Genomic DNA, 4,919 nt, shown 5'->3' with positions numbered 1-4,919 from the left:
ACGTGGCATTGCATATGGAAATTGAACTATCATTTCATTTATTACATCATCACCTATTAACATATATGTTAATGTCACCTTGCAAGATTTCTAGGATTAAAAGTGTCATTAAATCTATAATATATTGTTGAAAATAAAATTGCATATAAATAACCCTCTCTCTATATATAGTTTGAGAGGTTCATTTTATTAGATTGAATAAATAAATATTTACTAATAAATTTAATAAATTTAATTATCAATGATGAAAATCAAAATACATGTATATACCATGTGACTTATAGCGTGACATTAATTTTAAACATATATAGTCAACTCGTAGTAAAATTGATTTATATGTAGGAAAAAAAAGTTTAAAAAAAAAACCCACCAACCTCAAAGCCCGAGATGGGGGTGACCTCCAAGAGAATTCTAAATTGAAGGAGAAAGTGGCATACTAATTGTACCCCAACTCTAGACTTAAACGTTAGACCCTACAATTAACTTCTAAGAACATGGACTCAACGAGCTTAATTAGCCATTAAGCAAGTGCAATTTTGATAAAGAGATAACCCATAACCGACCAGGACAAGGAACAGCCACTGTAGCTTACGATAATGGAGGGGTGGAATATGCTTACATAAATAAAACAAACAATACTTAAATAGTAATAAATACCCTCATCACCCTCACACCCACATGGATTTTCTGTGCAACACGACCCCACCATCCTAAAACAAACAAATAAATACTTAATAATAATAACGCGTGTCTTATGCAACCTTGTCATCACTTCACTTCTTCCACTTAGATACTCCCTCTTCTCTTCTATTCATTCACATGTTCTTCTCTATCTTTCTGGTTTGGAACCAAAACACAAACACAAGAAATAATAAAACTAATAAACACAACACAACATATCAAGCATTGAGTGCAATTGTAAACAACACAACACAACCAGGTGAAGAGAAGTGAAAGTTGAATCCTGTGTGGCGCAGGAGAAGGAGGGTATGGACTCAAACTCAAAGGCTATGTGCTTCGTAACCCACCAAGCCATCTTCAACGCGGTTCGATGTGGGACCTTGAAGGGCTCAAGCAGCAGCTGAAAAACAAGGGTGCTGAGGGGTTTCTGAGGTCATGTCTATGCAGAACGATGCAGGGGAAACCATTTTGTACATAGCTGCTGAGATTGGTCTTCGTGAGGTGTTCAGCTTCTTGCTTGGTTTATGTGACATGGAGGTGCTGAAGATCAGGGCCAAATCGGATTTGAACCCCTTGCACGTTGCAGCCAAAGGTGGCCATTTCGGTAGGTTTGTTTCATTGATTTTTTGGTTCTTTAGTTTCATTTTTTCTTCTTTTTGACTCTTCAATTGGGTATCTGTACATTTCTTGGGTTGGTTATGGCTTATGGGTTCTGCTATTGATGGATTGTTAAATCTAATTCACTATAAAACCCATTTTAAAAAAAAAAATGAGATTGATAGTTTTGGTTGATGGTATATATGTATTTAGCTTCCTTGGCTTCACACCTTTTGAACTTAAAGGGAATTGAAAAGACTAGAAATCTTTTCACTTATTTTTTAGATAAATCTGTGACATCACTCTAATCCCTATGATAGCACTAATTCCCAAGAATCACTTTTGATTAGGGAAATATTTTCTGATCAAGCATGGAAAGCCAGCATTCCAATGTAAAGACTCCCGGGGTTGAAAAAGCAATACTTCAGGCAAATGCTCCGAAGAGGTTTTGCCAGAAATACATAAACCAAAATGAGGGAAACTCATTCTCAAATGTTCAAATTTGAGTTTTCAAGAATTTGGGTTTATTTTTTCAATCTTAATATTAATATTAAACTTCATGGAAAACACCTTAAAGACCTCAATATTCCACCTTCTTGGTGACATTTTTCTTTCCATTCTTTCTTTTTTCAACACATTATCAGTTAGAAGGATCAAATATTCTACTTGAACCATCAATTGCTATAGCCTGCAGATGGCCTTATTTGATGTTGATTTTATTTTCTCTATTGGTATGCTTTTAATTGATCAAGTTAGTCATGCATGTCATAGGTCAAATGATAACACATCTTTTAAAATTTCAGGATAATAGTTGTAGTTTGTTTACTAAGTATGTGACACTATTGAACTCCTGGCTACAATTTCTGTTATAGTATTTATAGGTCCTAAAGTGGCAAAGACCAATTTAGGAGGTCTCCTCTTTGACAGAGATTAAGGGTACTGAGGAAAACAAAATGAAAAGCAAAAATCAAGACATAGGGAGAATTATTACATTGCAATTATATCATACTTCACTGCTATACTGATGATAATAAGGATTTGAATCCTGATATGTTTGATTGTCAATCTTTGTCAGATATTGTAAGGGAATTTGAGTACTTGGCCTGAGGTTGTAAGTTATGCAACTCCTCTAACACTAGTCCCTTATATTTCGCTGCTGTCCAAGATCATTTGGATGTAGTGAACGCAATATTGGATGTTGATGTGAGTTCAATGATGATAGTAAGGAAAAATGGCAAAACTGCATTGCACAATGCTGCAAGGTATGGATCCTTCGCATTGTAAAGCACTGATTGCCCGGATCCCGAATAGTCTGCATCAAAGATAGAAAGGGTCAAACTGCACTGCATATGCTGTTGAAAGGACAAAGTACTTCAGTGGTGGAGGAGATATTACAAGCTGACCTTACGATATTGAATGAACGAGATAAGAAGGGTAACACAGCTCTTCACATGGCTACCAGGAAATGCCGTCCACAGGTCAATAGAACCATAGTTGATTTCTTTTATTCTGTGTTGCTTCAGTTTTAGTATAAACTGGTCCATCCAATCTTTCATGATGCTGTGATTACGTTAGCTTCTTAGTTTTCTTGGCCATTAACAGTATGAGGTGGCAGTTCACTCTTGCAAAGTATCCTGTATAAGCATCTATTCTTGCATTTGCTCAATATTTGTGAACATAAAACACTCGACTTGACTACTCAAAAAAAATATCACTCATCATGACTTAGCTCATCTAATATGTCTTTTCAAAACTTAGTTTCAGCCTTGTTTGAGTGGTTTAATGAATAAGAATGATAGTGAGTTTTGTTAAGAAATTTGTTTCAACTGTATGCAAATGATGACATGGGCTGAAAGTAGTGTGAGAGTTCACCTGTTCAGATGTGATTAAAATGTTAACTTATAGACAGTGTCTTTGTCCTCTCCCCCTCTCCCCACTGGTTTTAAGGGTACAGGGTTCTACTTCTACTGTATACTATGGTTCATTCTCTAACAATGCATTTTTCAAACCGCAAAATACCTAAATCTTATAATCAAAATTTGTTATACCCTTCAAAGATACTATTGGTGCTTCAGCTAGCAATAGTAGACATATTTTCTTCATGCCCTGAACTCAGTTGTGTAAATAATAACATGCCGCAGAATCCAATTCAAGGAGAAGCAATTCAAACATCTATTAATCAACTTTGTCACAGATGACCTAGCAAGGGATTTTAATCCTGTGATTTTGTATGCTAGTAAAATAGTAACAATAAAATACCACCACCCCACTGCCAATCTTGGATTTTGAGAATGGGCTATGTAACTTTAACTCATTGTTTATCTCCAAACTGTCTTCGTTCATGTTTGGTTCAATGTTATGTTTAAGGCTTTTGGCCGCAAGTCAAACAGAACTTAGAATCTGTAACTACTGCCTCATTTATCTGTAGTTGATGCAATTTGTTAGATAACGTGTGTACATGACACAAACCAAACACACAGTTCATGTGATATAAATGAGGTTCATTCACACACATATTTGATATCCTGCTATAGTAAACAAAATGCATGTGCTTGTTTTTTCCTCTCAGAATTGAGGCCTGCCTTTCTTCTATTAGAATAAGTATATTACTCTAATACTTCAATGAATTTTCCTGCCTCCACTGATACATGGTTCTTATTTCAGATAGTGAGCCTTTTGTTAACCTACACAGCTCTGAATGTCAATGCCATCAATAATCAGAAGAAACAGCCTTGGATTTGGCAGATAAACTGCGATATGGAGATTCAGCTTTGGAAATCAAGGAGCCCTTACAGAATTGGTGCCAAGCATGCCAGCATATTGGGAAAGTGGATGAAACCATGGAACTAAAAAGACTGTGAGTGATATAAGGCATGAGTGCAGTCACAGCTCATACAGAATGAAAAAACTCGCAAAAGAGTTTCCGGTATTGCTAAGGAATTGAAGAAAATTCATAGAGAGGCAGTTCAAAACACCATCAATTCTGTCACAGTGGTAGCTGTCCTATTTGGGTCAATAGCTTTCATGGCCTTATTCAGTCACCTGGTCAATACCGAAAGAAGCAACCAGAGCTGGGGAAGCAAATATAGCCAATGATGCCGCCTTCATGCTTTCTGCCTTTTGAATGCTACAGCTTCTTTTCCTTTCACTTGCAGTTGTTGTTGCTCAAATCACTTTGGTGGCTTGGGATACAAGTCTCAAAGCAGGTTGTGTCAGTGATTAAAAGCTAATGTGGGCTGCTTGTGCCTGCACTTGTGTACTTTTCTTGCTATATCATTCGTGGTTGTTGGAGATGAAACATGGCTGGCTATTAGTGTCACACTTTTGGGGCACCAATTCTACTTGTACTCTAGCATACTTGTGCTACTTTGTTTTTAGGCGACGCTTTGGACACTGCAGTGATTCCAGAGATTAGTCAAGAGACCAAGTGGAAGCAAATCATTCTCATGGTCTTACTCAGTTAACATATCAGATGTGGATGATATGATTCTGATCCTATGAAGATATATGCTCTATAAGTGAGTATGTCAACTTGAACCGGTATCCTGCCACCTTAATGGAAAGTGAAATGTTCACTCACTTGGATTCAGCTGCTTAAATTCCAGTTGACTAGTTAGTTTTACACAAGAGAATCGGTTGAG

At 36.6% G+C, this 4,919-nt stretch overlaps 1 pseudogene; it reads left to right on the top strand.

The window, feature by feature from the left end:
- The first annotated feature begins 947 nt into the window (after positions 1 to 947).
- Positions 948 to 4,857, top strand: LOC114404361 (annotated as a pseudogene).
- Positions 4,858 to 4,919: the final 62 nt, after the last annotated feature.

This window comes from Glycine soja, unplaced genomic scaffold, assembly GCF_004193775.1.
Source record: "Glycine soja cultivar W05 unplaced genomic scaffold, ASM419377v2 tig00026610_2_pilon, whole genome shotgun sequence".
NCBI classification, from domain to species: domain Eukaryota; kingdom Viridiplantae; phylum Streptophyta; class Magnoliopsida; order Fabales; family Fabaceae; genus Glycine; species Glycine soja.
The sequence above is the reverse complement of the archived record's forward strand: the minus strand, read 5'-3'. Positions and strand labels throughout refer to the sequence as shown.